This window comes from Ranitomeya imitator, chromosome 6 (assembly GCF_032444005.1).
Source record: "Ranitomeya imitator isolate aRanImi1 chromosome 6, aRanImi1.pri, whole genome shotgun sequence".
NCBI lineage: Eukaryota > Metazoa > Chordata > Amphibia > Anura > Dendrobatidae > Ranitomeya > Ranitomeya imitator.
The window spans coordinates 117,208,147-117,226,784 of NC_091287.1; positions in this window are offsets into that span (position 1 = coordinate 117,208,147).

The following is an 18,638-nucleotide window of genomic DNA, read 5'->3' on the forward strand; positions in this document are numbered from 1 at the left end:
GGGGGAATCTCGAGCCACTTCCGCTGCGGTCTTCCATTCTTGTCCAGCCGCAGTGGAGCCTGCTCAGCAAGGACGTCGGTCCCAGCGTCTTGCTCATTCTCACTCTGTTCTGAGAGTTAGTGCTGCTTCTCCAGTCTCTGCCTTTAAAGTCAGTGCTGGTCAGCAGCGAGCGGACTTCTCTGGGACTAAGTCCTTGTCTGCATGTACTGAGCATGCCCAGCGTAAGGTCTCCCGTTGGAGATCGAGGGTCATGTGCTCAGGCTCTGCAGCACATTCCATTGGTCCTCTTGGCAGGTCCTAGAAGGGCAAAAGTGCTGTGGCCACTTCCTGTGCTGCTGTTATATAAACTGCGCATGACCGCACGGCCATGCGCTAGTATTGTTTTACAATTGCTTATGTGTGTATGTTGTGAGTGCTAGTCGTCCTTGGAAACCCCTACCCTATTGAATGTCTGTTCGCGGAAGGTGTATGGCTGCTACCTAGCGCCCGACTTAGCCTACAGCACTAACACACATCACAGCGTCCTGTAGCTGTGCCTGCCAGTACGGCGCCGTGCGCCTGCCTTGCGCTTTCCATACCCGAGTCTGGGTGGTTAGTGGCGTCCGTTAGTGCGGCATCGCTCGCACTCTTGTGCACAGATTGCTAAAGGTTCTCTACACACCCAGTTGCGGTGTTACGCCAGCAAGGGTCTAATCGGGCTCCAATCCCTTCTGGGGTTAAGTCCGCTGACCACTTGCTCGCGCACTAGTGCGGTACTGCGGTCCTGTGAATTAACAGGATCGCTTTCTTCACGCTGGGTGAGGTTTAACCCACGCGTGTATACTTTAGTGTACCGCCATATTGTCTGCTAATTGCTAGCAGCAGGTTCTCACCTGCACGGTGGACCCCGGACTGCGAACGCACCTTTATCATCTGTCTTGGTGCGTTCCGCCAGTCCTAACAGAATACTAGCGCCAGGGTCTGGCTAGTAAAATGGCGGACGATCAGCGTTTACAGCGGTACATCCAGCAGCTGGAGGGAAGGTTGGCGGCTTTTGAGCGTTCAACCTCAGCTGTGGATGTTACTGCTGTCGCTGTTCAGGCTGCAAGTGTGGCTGCAGCTACCTTGTCCACTGCCGCTCCTGTACCGACGCTATCTCGCCTCCCGCTACCAGAGAAATTTTCTGGTGACAGTAAGTCCTGTAGGGGTTTCGTGAGTCAGTGCTCAATACATCTCGAGCTTCTGGCCTCTCGTTTCCCTACAGAGCGGGCTAAGGTGGGCTTTATAATTTCCTTATTGTCGGACAGGGCGTTGCAGTGGGCTACGCCGCTGTGGGAGCGTGGCGATCATGTGGTGCAGAGTGCTCCGTTATTCCTGAGCACTCTGAAACAGGTCTTTCTTGGACCTCGTGTCACCCATGACACGGCGCTCCAACTGTTGGCACTGACTCAGGGCTCGTCCTTGGTCAGCCTTTTTGCCGTCCATTTCCGCACTCTGGCATCTGAGCTGGAGTGGTCGGATAAAGCCCTTATCCCTATATTTTGGAGGGGGCTGGCTGACCACGTTAAGGATGCTCTGGCCACTAGGGAGATTCCCGCCACACTGGAGGAGTTAATAGCAGTATCTACTCGCATTGACCGCCGTTTTCACGAGCGGAGGTTAGAGCGAGCCCAGTGTAGGCAGAGGTTTCGGCTGGCTCCCACCTTCGCCAAACCTTTGGAATCTCCAGTTCAGGCTCCTGAGGTTCAGGAACCTAAGGTGGTGTCACGAGCGGGATCTAAGTCCCAGACTGCTCGTGCACTCCAGGGTTGCCAGGTTTGCCAACAGTCAGGACATCTTGCCACCAGATGTCATCAGCGGTCGAGGAAACGTCAGCGTCTAGTGGTAGTAGGTGGAGGTGCACTAGACACTGCGACGTTCGCCTCCAAATTGTCCTTTAAGGGGACAATTACCTTTGGCTCATCCTCCCACTCGGTAGACCTCTGCGTGGATTCTGGGGCGGAGGGCAATTTTATGTCTTCTGCCTTCTCCCAACGTCACGCAATACCCCTGGTTATGCTATCCCAACCAGTAACGGTACGAGTGGTGAATGGGTCGACACTCCCCGCACAGATAACACATCAGACCATCCCTGTTACTCTGTCCCTGTCGCCATCCCATCAGGAGATTATTTCTCTACTCGTCATTCCTGAGGGTATTGATGAGGTCCTGTTGGGGATACCTTGGCTACGGTACCACTCTCCTCACATCGAGTGGTCCTCAGGCAGAATTCTGGGATGGGGTGAATCATGTGGGGGTAGGTGTCACCGAGAGTGCGTTCAGGTTGCTACTACTGAGGTACCCGCAGATCTATCCTCTCTCCCCAAGCAATATTGGTCTTATGCAGACGTGTTCTCCAAGAAGGCGGCGGAGACCCTTCCGCCCCATCGTCCCTATGACTGTCCTATCGATCTCTTGCCTGGTGCTGAGCCTCCCCGGGGTCGAGTCTACCCATTATCTCTCCCGGAAACGGAGGCAATGTCTCAGTACATACAAGAGAATCTGGCAAGAGGGTTCATTAGGAAGTCAGTGTCACCTGCTGGGGCAGGGTTCTTCTTCGTGCAGAAGAAGAATGGAGAACTACGTCCATGCATAGACTACAGGGGTCTTAATGCTATCACAGTTAAGAACAAGTACCCTTTGCCGTTGATATCTGAGCTTTTCGATAGGCTTCGGGGAGCTAGAGTGTTTACGAAACTAGATCTGCGGGGTGCTTACAACCTGATTCGCATCCGTGAGGGGGACGAGTGGAAAACGGCATTTAACACCAGAGATGGGCACTATGAGTATCTGGTGATGCCCTTCGGGCTCTGTAATGCACCTGCCGTTTTTCAAGACTTTGTCAACGACGTCTTCCGGGATATGCTTTCCACCTCGGTTGTAGTCTATCTGGATGATATTCTCATCTTTTCTCCAGATATTGACTCCCACCGGAGAGATGTTGGCAGAGTCTTCGACCTCCTACGGGCAAACTCTCTTTACGCAAAGTTGGAGAAGTGTGTGTTTGAGCAGGAGTCCTTACCTTTCCTGGGCTATATCATCTCCGCCCAGGGATTGGCTATGGATCCTGCCAAACTACAGGCTGTGATGGACTGGCAAGAGCCCCATTCTCTTAAAGCGGTGCAGCGCTTTATGGGGTTCATAAACTATTACCGCCAGTTCATTCCCCACTTCTCAACTCTGGTGGCTCCCTTGGTAGCCCTCACCAAGAAGGGAGCGAATCCCAAATTGTGGTCGGAAGAGGTCTCCAAGGCCTTCACTTCTATTAAGTCCCACTTTGCTAGCGCTCCCATCTTACATCGTCCCGATGTGGATAAGCCATTCCTACTGGAGGTGGATGCCTCGTCCGTTGGTGCTGGAGCAGTCCTCTACCAAAAGGATGCTCAAGGTCGGAAGCATCCATGCTTCTTCTTCTCCAAGACCTTCACGCCAGCGGAGAGGAACTACTCCATCGGGGACAGGGAGTTGCTAGCAATGAAGTTGGCCTTTTCGGAGTGGAGACACCTTCTGGAAGGTGCGCGGTTTCCCTTCCAAGTTTACACGGACCACAAAAATTTGGTCTATTTGCAGACAGCCCAGCGGCTAAATTCTCGCCAGGCCAGATGGTCCCTGTTCTTCTCCCGGTTCCACTTTTCCCTGCATTATCTCGCCGGGGAGAAGAATATCCGTGCTGACGCTCTCTCTCGCTCCCTTATGTCAACTGAGGAGGAGGAAGAGGAGCCTCGGCTTATTGTCCCTTCCGAGAGCCTGAGAACCGTGGCGCCGGTATCGCTAGAGTCTGTGCCTCCGGGCAAGACTTTTGTGCCCATTAATTTGCGACCGGAGGTTCTCTCTTGGGCTCATTCGTCCAGGGTGGGTGGACACTTTGGGACAAAGAGGACATCTGAGCTACTGGCGAGGACGTACTGGTGGCCGCATATGGTCCGGGATGTCAGGGATTACGTTCTGGCGTGTGTCTCCTGTGCCAAAAATAAATCTCCGCGTCAAAGGCCAGCTGGTTTGCTCTATCCCTTGCCGGTGGCAGATAGGCCCTGGGAGATGGTCGGGATGGACTTTGTTGTGGGTTTGCCCAAGTCTCGCGGCTGTACCATCATTTGGGTCATCACCGATCATTTCTCAAAAATGGTGCATTTGGTGCCGCTGCCGCGGTTACCTTCTGCACGGGCCTTGGCAGCGTTGTTCATCAGACATATCTTCCGCCTACATGGTATGCCAGACAAAATTGTCAGTGACCGGGGTCCCCAGTTTGCGTCTCGGTTCTGGAGAGAGCTCTGTCGTCTTCTCAGTATTGAGTTGAATCTCTCTTCCGCTTATCATCCCGAGACGAATGGGTTGGTAGAGAGGGCCAACCAGACCTTGGTCACATACCTGCGACATTTTGTTTCAGCCAGGCAGGATGACTGGGCATCCTTGCTATCATGGGCAGAGTTTGCACTGAACAACGCCGTTGCCGACTCCACTGGACAAACCCCATTCCTCCTCAACTATGGTCAGCATCCACGGGTACCTGTGCCTATGCCCGTGTCTTCCGCCGACTCCAGGGTGGCAGACTGGGCTGTGGAGGCACGGGATATTTGGGACCGCACTCAGGATGCCATTCGGGCCTCTAAGGAGAGAATGAGGTCCTCCGCTGATGCTCATCGGCGCCCCGCCCCGACCTTTGCTCCTGGCGACTTGGTGTGGCTCTCCGCCCGTAACATCAGGCTGCGAGTTGAGTCCACTAAATTTGCTCCTCGCTACTTGGGTCCATTCAAGGTCCTCGAGCAGGTTAATCCTGTGGTCTATCGTTTGGCCCTTCCGCCACGCCTGGGTATCACCGACACCTTTCATGTGTCCCTCTTGAAACCCGTGTATATGTCCCGCTTTTCCGAGTCATCTGCTGGGACATCGGGTTCGTCTACGGACGATTATGAGGTGAACGCTATTTTGGGGTGCAAGGTGGTGCGTGGTAAAAAATTTTATTTGGTGGACTGGAAGGGTTATGGCCCCGAGGACAGGTCCTGGGAACCTGTTGAGCACATTCGGGCCCCGCAGCTCATTGCTGCCTTCGAACGTAGCGAGGCCCAAGGAGGGGGGGGCCCTAGGAGGGGGGGTAATGTTAGGGGTCGAGTTCCCGCTTCTGCACAGGGGGAAACTCGAGCCACTTCCGCTGCGGTCTCCCATTCTTGTCCAGCCGCAGTGGAGCCTGCTCAGCAAGGACGTCGGTCCCAGCGTCTTGCTCATTCTCACTCTGTTCTGAGAGTTAGTGCTGCTTCTCCAGTCTCTGCCTTTAAAGTCAGTGCTGGTCAGCAGCGAGCGGACTTCTCTGGGACTAAGTCCTTGTCTGCATGTACTGAGCATGCCCAGCGTAAGGTCTCCCGTTGGAGATCGAGGGTCATGTGCTCAGGCTCTGCAGCACATTCCATTGGTCCTCTTGGCAGGTCCTAGAAGGGCAAAAGTGCTGTGGCCACTTCCTGTGCTGCTGTTATATAAACTGCGCATGACCGCACGGCCATGCGCTAGTATTGTTTTACAATTGCTTATGTGTGTATGTTGTGAGTGCTAGTCGTCCTTGGAAACCCCTACCCTATTGAATGTCTGTTCGCGGAAGGTGTATGGCTGCTACCTAGCGCCCGACTTAGCCTACAGCACTAACACACATCACAGCGTCCTGTAGCTGTGCCTGCCAGTACGGCGCCGTGCGCCTGCCTTGCGCTTTCCATACCCGAGTCTGGGTGGTTAGTGGCGTCCGTTAGTGCGGCATCGCTCGCACTCTTGTGCACAGATTGCTAAAGGTTCTCTACACACCCAGTTGCGGTGTTACGCCAGCAAGGGTCTAATCGGGCTCCAATCCCTTCTGGGGTTAAGTCCGCTGACCACTTGCTCGCGCACTAGTGCGGTACTGCGGTCCTGTGAATTAACAGGATCGCTTTCTTCACGCTGGGTGAGGTTTAACCCACGCGTGTATACTTTAGTGTACCGCCATATTGTCTGCTAATTGCTAGCAGCAGGTTCTCACCTGCACGGTGGACCCCGGACTGCGAACGCACCTTTATCATCTGTCTTGGTGCGTTCCGCCAGTCCTAACATTTTCTTTCCGTTTAATTTTATTTTTCATTTTTATTAATTTTTCAAATTATATGTAGAATCCATCTATCTTTCGTCTTAAATATTATTTAGGTTGACATATACAATATGTAGAATACCATAGAACTTTATGATTATTTTGGACTATTTTTATTTTTAGAAAATATTTTTTTCATTTTTTTCATTTTGCATCTAACTCCCTCCTCCTTTTTTCTTTACATTATTTAGGGTTATTTTAGATATATGCGGTGTTCAAGCAGTATAATCCGAATGAGTAACTCTTATATATGCCGATACTGGGTGACTATGTGGGGTATATTTCTTAGTCAAAATTTCCTTTTATAATGTCCCTCTATATACTACATCTGGCAAGTGTAATTACTAGCCAGAATCTTGGAATCAGCGTTGTTAATTCAACGCTTGATCCTGCAGTACCCGTGTGACGTGCCTGCTCCCACGCTGTGCCCCTGGCTGCGCGCATGCGCGGTCTGTGCCTTGGAGTCCTGGTTCCCTGCGTCCATGTAACCGTGGCAACGCTGGGTACTCCGTTCCCATGCGGCCGGTCATGTGACGCGGGGACCGGAACTCTGGAGCCTCCTGACTGCGCACGCGCCGGATCCACCTGGGCTGCAGCGTTGGGGATTAAGGACGCACACTATATAAACCACAGCCACACATAACTAGCCACCCCCTGACGAAGGTTGAAGACCGAAACGCGCGTCGGGTACGCGCTGGCACAGGAGAGAGCCCCCCGAGGTAGAGAGACTTCATAATTGTGATTGTACAGCTGCACTTTATATTGTGCATATCCATAGAGGCGCCATTAGTGTGCTTGTCTGGTGGGAATCAGCAGGAAAAGATTTGAGTTGATTTGGGCGGTGTGGTGGCACTATATCACTTTAATAATTTATGCACCTTAGTATAGCTTTGGTGGTTTTATTAGTGGGTTTTATTACCCCCTGTTCTATCTACCCCCGTTTTTTTGTTTCACATAATTTTGTTTTGTTCTTAATTGTTTGTGCAACAGTAATTTATATATATATCACAGTATATGAGATTTTGCAGTCAAATAATTAATTTATTTTTTCACCCTTTTGCTGTATTTTGCACATAATATTTTATTATATATTAATTTTTACACATAAAAAATCCCCCTTTTTTTATACAATTTACACTAAAAAAAATTTTTTCTTTTTTTTTAATCCTGCCTTTTTCTATTTTCTTCATGTAAATTGTTTGGTGTACAGTCTATTCATTTTATCCTGATATTGTGGGGGCCCTTTTGCTTGTACAGCTTTGTAATCCTGTTGCTACGCGGATGTGGTTTTTTCTGTTTTTATTCTTTATGATTGTATAATCATTGGCATTTCCTTGAATAAAGCCATAATTTTAATTGTTCTTTGCGTGGTACGTTTTTCTTCTTTTTTGATCCCTGTAATATTGCTTTGCTTTTACCTTCTTGAGCAGTGGTTTCATTGCAATTGGGCACAGTGCACCTTGGTGGTTGATTTTATCTATTCTTATATATATCACTTTTTTAGGGGTGATATCATATCGGTGAATTTTATACATACCAATTGTGGGTATACTGTGTTATTTATCTATCAATAAGTGGGAGAAAAATATTGGCCTCTGGGCTTGTATACCACTCCTGACTCCTGTGTGTGCCATCTCTCACTCAGTGGACCATAGAAAGCCTTTTTTTGTTTTTTTATTTGGTCTCTAAATTCTTCCTGAAAAAATCATTTTTTTTAATTTTGTTTCTAAAGTCTCCCTGAAAAAAAAAAAATAAAAATAAAACAGTGGGAGATTAATATTGACATTTGTGCTTGAGTGACAGTCCTGCGTGTGTGGCATCTCTGTGATTTGGTGCCACAGAAAACAGAGTGTGTAACATTGTGCCTGATTTTCCTTGTGGTCTCACCAACCTGTAAAGGGATATTGAAATCATACTGAAGTTATAGGTCACCGTGTAAGTTGTTTGACAGCAACAAATAAAGTTACTTTGGTTAAGTTTTTAAAACAATGAGGAAGTCTGGTGCAAGAGGTCATGGCCGTGGGCGTTCATTGTCAGCTGGTAATGATGGTAGTGGTAGTGGAGCATCAGGTGGTCGTGGGAAAAAAAATATTCCACCTAAGTCTGGAGCTGTGGAGCCAGGTTCGTCGTCTGGCTACACAAGGCCTCGAACGCTCTCTTTTCTGGGAGTAGGAAAACCGCTTTTAAAGCCGGAGCAGCAACAGCAAGTTTTGGCTTACCTTGCAGACTCAGCCTCTAGCTCTTTTGCCTCCTCTTCTGAAACTGGTAAATGTAAAAGCAGCGCCTCGCTTGTGGATGTTCACGGTCAGGGACAAGTCGCTTCCTTGTCCTCTTCAGCAAAAATAACAACAAGAGAGAAGGATGCAGCAGGCGACACAACGGGTTACTCCATGGAGCTCTTTACCCATACCGTCCCTGGCTTAGAAAGTGAAACACTTAACAGGCCATGCCCATTACAAGTAGATTCTGACATGGAGTGCACTGATGCACAGCCACAGCCAGACTACTATGCTGGTCCTTTGACTCAGACCACAACATTGCCCTCTCAGGGTACTGATTCACAATCAGACCCTGATGAGACTATGTTGCCCCGTCACGAATGCTATACCACCGACTTACACGGTGACACAGACGAAGTTGCACACGAGCTAGAAGAGGAGGTAATAGATGACCCAGTTGTTGACCCCGATTGGCAGCCATTGGGGGAACAGGGTGCAGGCGGCAGTAGTTCAGAAGCAGAGGTGGAGGAGGGGCCGCAGCAGGCATCAACATCGCAACAGGTTCCATCTGCCGGGCCCGTATCTGGCCCAAAACGCGTGTCAAAGCCAAAACCTGTTGGAGGACAGCGTGGCCATCCGGTTAAAGCTCAGTCTGCAATCCCTGAAAAGGGATCCGATGCTAGGAAGAGTGCAGTCTAGCATTTTTTTAAACAACATCCAATTGATCAGCGCAAAGTCATCTGTCAAAAATGTTCAACTAGCTTAAGCAGAGGTCAGAATCTGAAAAGTCTCAATACAAGTTGCATGCATAGACATTTAACCACCATGCATTTTCAAGCCTGGACTAACTACCAAACGTCTCTTAAGGTTGTAGCACCCTCGGCCAATGAAGCTAGTCAGCAACGCAACATCCCTTCCGTCACTGTAAGGCCACCATTTTCCGCACCACCGGCAGTATCTGTGGAGGTTTCTTTGCCAGCCAAAAGCAGTCAGGGTCAGGGAATCACCAGTTTTGTAGGAGGAAATATTGCATCTAGGGCACCGGCGGAAACAATACCGTCTCCAACCGTCTCTCAGTCTGCCATGTCCACCGGCACACCCGCAAGTTCCACGATCTCCAGCTCTCCAGTCCAGCTCACCCTACATGAGACTCTGGTTAGAAAAAGGAAGTACTTATCCTCGCATCCGCGTACACAGGGTTTTAACGCCCACATAGCTAGACTAATCTCGTTAGAGATGATGCCCTACCGGTTAGTTGAAAGCGAAGCTTTCAAAGCCCTGATGGAGTACGCTGAACCACGCTACGAGCTACCCAGTCGACACTTTTTTTCCAGAAAAGCCATCCCAGCCCTGCACCAGCATGTTAAACAGCGCATCGTCCATGCACTCAGGCAATCTGTGAGTACAAAGGTGCACCTGACTACAGATGCATGGACCAGTAGGCATGGCCAGGGACGTTACGTGTCCATCACGGCACACTGGGTGAATGTGGTGGATGCAGGGTCCACAGGGGACATCAATTTCGGGACAGTTGTGCCTAGCCCACGGTCTAGGAAACAGTTGGCTGTAGGCGTTCGCACCCCCTCCTCCTCCTCCTCGTCCTCCTGCAGAAGCGACAGCTCTTCCACAGACAGTCGGCCAACCACTCCATCGGCAGCTGACACTGTTGCATACCAGTTGTCCCATTATGGGCCAGCTACTGGCAAGCGTCAGCAGGCTGTATTGGCTATGAAGTGTTTGGGCGACAACAGACACACCGCGGAAGTTCTGTCTGAGTTCTTGCAACAAGAAATGCAGTCGTGGCTGGGCACAGTAGATCTTGAGGCAGGCAAGGTAGTGAGTGATAACGGAAGGAATTTCATGGCTGCCATCTCCCTTTCCCAACTGAAACACATTCCTTGCCTGGCTCACACCTTAAACCTGGTGGTGCAGTGCTTATTGAAAACTTATCCTGGGTTCTCCGACCTGCTCCTCAAAGTGCGTGGACTTTGCTCACATATCCGACGTTCGCCTGTACACTCCAGCCGTATGCAGACCTATCAGCGGTCTTTGAACCTTCCCCAGCATCGCCTAATCATAGACGTTGCAACAAGGTGGAACTCAACACTGCACATGCTTCAGAGACTGTGCCAACAGAGGCGGGCTGTTATGTTTTTGTGGGAGGATACACATACACGGGCAGGCAGTAGGATGGCAGACATGGAGTTGTCAGGTGTGCAGTGGTCGAAGATACAAGACATGTGTCAAGTCCTTCAGTGTTTTGAGGAATGCACACGGCTGGTTAGTGCAGACAACGCCATAATAAGCATGAGCATCCCCCTAATGTGTCTGCTGATGCAAAGTTTGACGCACATAAAGGATCAGGCGTCTGCACCAGAGGAAGAGGAAAGCCTTGATGACAGTCAGCCATTGTCTGGTCAGGGCAGTGTACAGGACGAGGTAGCGGGCGAAGAGGAGGTGGAGGACGAGGAGGATGATGGGGATGAGTATATTTTTAATGAGGAAGCTTTCCCGGGGGCACTGGAAATTGGTGGCGTGGCAAGGCCGGGTTCTGGTTTTTTGAGGGACACAAGTGATGTAGATTTTCCTGAAACTGCCCCTCAACCAATCACAACCGTAGATTTGACAACTGGAACTTTGGCCCACATGGCGGATTATGCCTTACGTATCCTCAAAAGGGACACACGCATTACTAAAATGATGAACGATGATGATTACTGGTTGGCCTGCCTCCTTGATCCTCGCTATAAAGGCAAATTGCAAAATATTATGCCACATGAGAACTTGGAACTAATATTAGCAACCAAACAATCAACTCTTGTTGACCGTTTGCTTCAGGCATTCCCAGCACACAGTGCCCGTGATCGTTCTCACACGAGCTCCAGGGGGCAGCAGACCAGGAGTGTTAGGGGTGCACACATCAGAAGTGGCGTTGGACAGAGGGGTTTTCTGACCAGGTTGTGGAGTGATTTTGCTATGACCGCAGACAGGACAGGTACTGCTGCATCAATTGAAAGTGACAGGAGACAACATTTGTCCAGTATGGTTACTAACTATTTTTCATCCCTTATCGATGTTCTACCTCAACCGTCATTCCCATTTGATTACTGGGCATCAAAATTAGACACCTGGCCAGAATTGGCAGAATATGCATTGCAGGAGCTTGCTTGCCCGGCAGCTAGTGTCCTATCAGAAAGAGTATTCAGTGCTGCAGGTTCAATATTAACCAAAAAAAGGACTCGTCTGGCTACCCAAAATGTTGATGATCTAACATTCATTAAAATGAACCACAACTGGATTTCGAATTCTTTTGCCCCACCTTGCCCGGCAGACACCTAGCTTTCCTATGAAAAGCTCTTGCCTGTGGACTACTGTGAATTACTTATCTAATGTCTAATTTGCTGCAGCTGATTGTCCAGCATATGACATGTTTACACCTCCCTAAATGGCCAAACTCCCCACACGGGGCCGTGGTATCGCGACTTGGCGCAAGCACCCGTGAGAGTGCTGTTTGTCTGAAGAGGTGGGTGTGCCCGCTTTTGGTCGACGGCACTGCCACTGGGTCCCTCATAGTACAATAAAGTGTCTCTGGCGGTGGTGGTGCGCACCCAACGTCAGACACACTGTTGTAACATGAGGGGCCCTGGGCTTGTACCACCGGCCACAAGAGAGTTCACCCACCCCCAGGTCAAACATTGCTCTACCACTTCCACAGTTATCTCTCACACTTCCACCACCAATGTTTAGTCTATGCGCTGACATCCTTCCATTCCTGCCACTGACAATACCATTGTGTTGACATGTATCATGGTACTTAACATAGTCAGGGGCAGTGTCCTCTATTTACCACAGTAAATACTTTGCGCTAAATTAGTAGGTCTGAAACTACGCAGAGGATCCCACCCCTGAACCTAATGATTGCACCCTTTAGTGTTTTCGTTTTGTTTTAATGCGAGACATTCACATTTATTTATTGTTTTGGACTACTAACTGGCAGACACTCATTACAATCGGCCTCCGCTGACCAGACCACTGCTGCCCGTCTACCCCTGGAACCAATTTTAAATTGCCTACAGCCAGCCCATTTTATTATGTTAGGCCTTCGAAACCTGTCTGCGGCCCGTTCTTTCAACTACTACTACACTGACCTGTCTACTGCTGCCCGTGTACTCCTGGAACCAATTATAAAGTGCCTACAGCCTGTCCAATTTTATTATGTTAGGCCTTCGAAGCCTGTCTGCGGTCCATCCTTCCACTAGACCTCCACTGACCAGACCACTGCTGCCCGTTTACCCCTGGAACCAATTTTAAATTGCCAACAGCCCGATTTTTTTATGCTAGGCCTTCGAAGCCTGTCTGCGGTCCCTCCTTCCACTAGGCCTCCACTGACCATTCTACTGCTGCCCGTGTACCCCTGGAACCAATTTTAAATTGCCAACAGCCCTATTTTGTTATGTTAGGCCTTCGAAGCCTGTCTGCGGACCCTTCTTTCTACTACTACTACACTGACCAGACCATTGCTGCCCGTGTACCCCTGGAACCAAATTTAAATTGCCTACAGCCAGCCCAATTTTTTTTATGTTAGGCCTTCGAAGCCTGTCTCCGGTCCCTCCTTCCACTAGGACTCCACTGACCATTCTACTGCTGCCCGTGTACCCCTGGAACCAATTTTAAATTGCCTGCAGCCAGCCCAATTTTTTTTATGTTAGACCTTCGAAGCCTGTCTGCGGTCCCTCCTTCCACTAGGACTCCACTGACCATTCTACTGCTGCCCGTGTACCCCTGGAACCAATTTTAAATTGCCTACAGCCCAATTTTTTATGTTAGGCCTTTGAAGCCTGTCTGCGGTCCCTCCTTCCACTAGGCCTCCACTGACCATTCTACTGCTGCCCGTGTACCCCTGGAACCAATTTTAAATTGCCTACAGCCCAATTTTTTTATGTTAGGCCTTCGAAGCCTGTCTGCGGTCCCTCCTTCCACTAGGCCTCCACTGACCATTCTACTGCTGCCCGTGTACCCCTGGAACCAATTTTAAATTGCCTACAGCCCAATTTTTTTAGGTTAGGCCTTTAAAGCCTGTCTGCGGTCCCTCCTTCCACTAGGCCTCCACTGACCATTCTACTGCTGCCCGTGTACCCCTGGAACCAATTTTAAATTGCCTACAGCCAGCCCAATTTTTTTTATGTTAGGCCTTCGAAGCCTGTCTGCGGTCCCTCCTTCCACTAGGCCTCCACTGACCATTCTACTGCTGCCCGTGTACCCCTGGAACCAATTTTAAATTGCCAACAGCCCTATTTTGTTATGTTAGGCCTTCGAAGCCTGTCTGCGGTCCCTCCTTCCACTAGGCCTCCACTGACCATTCTACTGCTGCCCGTGTACCCCTGGAACCAATTTTAAATTGCCAACAGCTCTATTTTGTTATGTTAGGCCTTCGAAGCCTGTCTGCGGTCCCTTCTTTCTACTACTACTACACTGACCAGACCATTGCTGCCCGTGTACCCCTGGAACCAAATTTAAATTGCCTACAGCCAGCCCAATTTTTTTTATGTTAGGCCTTCGAAGCCTGTCTGCGGTCCCTCCTTCCACTAGGACTCCACTGACCATTCTACTGCTGCCCGTGTACCCCTGGAACCAATTTTAAATTGCCAACATCCCTATTTTGTTATGTTAGGCCTTCGAAGCCTGTCTGCGGTCCCTTCTTTCTACTACTACTACACTGACCAGACCATTGCTGCCCGTGTACCCCTGGAACCAAATTTAAATTGCCTACAGCCTGCCCAATTTTTTTTTATGCTAGGCCTTCGAAGCCTGTCTGCGGTCCCTCCTTCCACTAGGCCTCCACTGACCATTCTACTGCTGCCCGTGTACCCTTGGAACCAATTTTAAATTGCCAACAGCCCTATTTTGTTATGTTAGGCCTTCGAAGCCTGTCTGCGGTCCCTCCTTCCACTAGGCCTCCACTGACCATTCTACTGTTGCCCGTGTACCCCTGGAACCAATTTTAAATTGCCTACAGCCAGCCCAATTTTTTTTATGTTAGGCCTTCGAAGCCTGTCTCCGGTCCCTCCTTCCACTAGGACTCCACTGACCATTCTACTGCTGCCCGTGTACCCCTGGAACCAATTTTAAATTGCCAACATCCCTATTTTGTTATGTTAGGCCTTCGAAGCCTGTCTGCGGTCCCTTCTTTCTACTACTACTACACTGACCAGACCATTGCTGCCCGTGTACCCCTGGAAGCAATTTTAAATTGCCAACAGCCCTATTTTGTTATGTTAGGCCTTCAAAGCCTGTCTGCGGTCCCTCCTTCCACAAGGCCTCCACTGACCATTCTACTGCTGCCCGTGTACCCCTGGAACCAATTTTAAATTGCCAACAGCCCTATTTTGTTATGTTAGGCCTTCGAAGCCTCTCTGCGGTCCCTTCTTTCTACTACTACTACACTGACCAGACCATTGCTGCCCGTGTACCCCTGGAACCAATTTTAAATTGCCAACAGCACTATTTTGTTATGTTAGGCCTTCGAAGCCTGTCTGCGGTCCCTTCTTTCTACTACTCCTACACTGACCAGATCACTACTGCTCGTGTACCCCTGGAACCTATTTTTTATTGCATAGAGCATCCTTTTTTTAATAGTAGGCGTACAAAGTCTGTCTGCGGTCCACTATTGAAATTGTCCTCCACTGCCCAGAGCAATGCTGCCTGTGTACCCCTGTAACCTTTTTTAAGCTGCAGTGAGCCACAATTTTTGGTTTAAGGCCTACTACCTGTGTCTGTCAGCGCCACTCAATTCAGCTGTGTTCCTTTCAAAAAAGCTGAGCGTCAATAGTCTTGTTTTCAGCCTCTAGGAATTTTAAAACTGCATTGGGGGTACAACTTTGGCAGGGCCTACTAACGATGTCTGCCGCCCAAAGGTGTGCCCCAGGTTTCGTCCACATTGCTTCGGTCTTCGGACTCTCGTTTAGTAGTTGTAGAAAACTACACTGCATTAGGCCTACAAATTGGGTATGGGGTGTAGAGAGATGGTGTGTTCCACTCCAAGGTGTTCCCCAGGTTTCCTCGCCATTGCTTCGATCTTAATGCTCTCGTTTAGTAGTTGTTGGAAACTACACTGCATTAGGCCTACAAATTGGGTATGGGGTGTAGAGATGGTGTGTTCCACTCCAAGGTCTTCTCCAGGTTGCCTTTCCTGAGCTTCTATCTTCAGGCTCTCGTTTAGTAGTTGTTGGAAACTACACTGCATTAGGCCTACAAAATGGGTATGGGGTGTAGAGAGATGGTGTGTTCCACTCCAAGGTGTTCCCCATGTTTCCTCGCCATTGCTTCGATCTTAATGCTCTCGTTTAGCAGTTGTTGGAAACTATACTGCATTAGGCCTACAAATTGGGTATGGGGTGTAGAGACGGTGTGTTCCACTCCAAGGTGTTCTCCAGGTTGCCTTTCCTGAGCTTCTATCTTCAGGCTCTCGTTTAGTAGTTGTTGGAAACTACACTGCATTAGGCCTACAAAATGGGTATGGGGTGTAGAGAGATGGTGTGTTCCACTCCAAGGTGTTCCCTAGGTTTCCTCGCCATTGCTTCGATCTTAATGCTCTCGTTTAGTAGTTGTTGGAAACTACACTGCATTAGGCCTACAAATTGGGTATGGGGTGTAGAGACGGTGTGTTCCACTCCAAGGTCTTCTCCAGGTTGCCTTTCCTGAGCTTCTATCTTCAGGCTCTCGTTTAGTAGTTGTTGGAAACTACACTGCATTAGGCCTACAAAATGGGTATGGGGTGTAGAGAGATGGTGTGTTCCACTCCAAGGTGTTCCCCAGGTTTCCTCGCCATTGCTTCGATCTTAATGCTCTCGTTTAGTAGTTGTTGGAAACTACACTGCATTAGGCCTACAAAATGGGTATGGGGTGTAGAGAGATGGTGTGTTCCACTCCAAGGTGTTCCCCAGGTTTCCTCGCCATTGCTTCGATCTTAATGCTCTCGTTTAGTAGTTGTTGGAAACTACACTGCATTAGGCCTACAAAATGGGTATGGGGTGTAGAGAGATGTTGTGTTCCACTCCAAGGTGTTCCCCAGGTTTCCTCGCCATTGCTTCGATCTTAATGCTCTCGTTTAGTAGTTGTTGGAAACTACGCTGCATTAGGCCTACAAATTGGGTATGGGGTGTAGAGAGATGGTGTGTTCCACTCCAAGGTGTTCCCCAGGTTTCCTCGCCATTGCTTCGATCTTAATGCTCTCGTTTAGTAGTTGTTGGAAACTACGCTGCATTAGGCCTACAAATTGGGTATGGGGTGTAGAGAGATGGTGTGTTCCACTCCAAGGTGTTCCCCAGGTTTCCTCTCCATTGCTTCGATCTTCTGGCTCTCGTTTAGTAGTTGTTGGAAACTACACTGCATTAGGCCTACAAATTGGGTATGGGGTGTAGAGAGATGGTGTGTTCCACTCCAAGATGTTCTCCAGGTTGCCTTTCCTGAGCTTCTATCTTCAGGCTCTCGTTTAGTAGTTGTTGGAAACTACACAGCATTAGGCCTACAAAATGGGTATGGGGTGTAGAGAGATGGTGTGTTCCACTCCAAGGTGTTCCTCAGGTTTCCTCGCCATTGCTTCGATCTTAATGCTCTCGTTTAGTAGTTGTTGGAAACTACGCTGCATTAGGCCTACAAATTGGGTATGGGGTGTAGAGAGATGGTGTGTTCCACTCCAAGGTGTTCCCCAGGTTTCCTCGCCATTGCTTCGATCTTAATGCTCTCGTTTAGTAGTTGTTGGAAACTACACTGCATTAGGCCTACAAATTGTGTATGGGGTGTAGAGACGGTGTGTTCCACTCCAAGGTGTTCTCCAGGTTGCCTTTCCTGAGCTTCTATCTTCAGGCTCTTGTTAAATAGTGGTTAAATGGAACAACTGCATTTGGCGTACTAGTTGGTTTGGGGCCTACTAACAGTGTCTGCCGCTCCTTGCTGTTCTCCTGGTTTCCTGTCCTGAAATTCCATTTTCAGGCTCTCGTTAAGTAGTTGTTAATGTTAGACTGCATTTGGCCTACTAGTTGGGTTGGGGCCTACTATCGGTGTCTGCCACTCCTTGCTGTTCTCCTCCACTGAACAAAGCTGTGCAGCCTGTTTACTACGGTTGCCAATTTTGAACTGCATTTCGACTACTTACTGATTTGGGCCTACTCTCTGTGTCAGCCTCTCATTCCAGTTGTCCTCCACTGCAATGCCCCCTGGTTAGTCCTGTGTTACCAATTTTGAACTGCATTTAGCCCACTTTATTCTTTGGGCCTATATCGGTGTTTCCTCCTCATCCTGTCCATTGCCCAGCCAGTGATAGATGAGTCTGCTGGTACATTGACCCATAACGCAAAATTCCCCGTGCACGCTACACAGCAAGATTGTGACCCTGCTGAAAGTCAGGTTCCTCTTCCCGCATACCATACCACCTTACACGGGGACAAAGAGGAAGGTGCAGATGAAAGTGCAGGTTCCTTCATCAGGTGGGGGGAGGAATACTAGTTGGCGATGTCACTGGCACAGGGCCTCTCATAGTACGCAAAAGTGTTGCTGCCGGTGGGAGGCGCCCCCGCCGTGCAAACACACCGCTGTACTTTGAGGGGCCCTGTGCCAGTGCCAATGCCAACGAGTGGGCCCCCCTGCTTGCTCAGGATCTCAGCACTTGCAAAGTTGAAATACTTACCTCTCCCTGCTCCACTGCCATGACGTGTTCCAGATTTCCTGGGCCCACTAATTACTTGAACCAGCCCTACCCCCCACAACTTTAGCCAAATGACCCCCAATTTCAAATGCCTTCCAATAATTATAAGGTAAATTACGATTGACAAGCTTCTGTAACAAGAATGGATGTTTTTGCCATTAAAATGGGCAGTGTAGGTGTTTTCCTGGCCTCCACTCACTGCCGACTATGCTCCCCCATTGACTTGCATTGGGTTTCGTGTTTCGGGCGATACCCGGCTTTTCGCGATAATCGGCCGATTCCACTCGACTCAACTTCTAAGATAGTCGGGTTTCGCGAAACACGACTCGACTCTAAAAAGGTCAAGGTCGCTCAACCCTACTTGAGGCTATTTACAGTTATATGAAAAAGGTTGGGCACCCCTATTAGGCTTATTGTACTAACAGAAAATGTGCAACTGAACTGGAATTGTTTTGTAAAGAGGAATGGTCAACAGTACCTTCATCCAGGATCCAGGAACTCATTAAAAGCTACAGGAAGCGACTAGAGGCTGTTATTTTTGCAAAAGGAGGATCTACTAAATATTAATGTCACTTTTCTGGTGTGGTGCCCATAC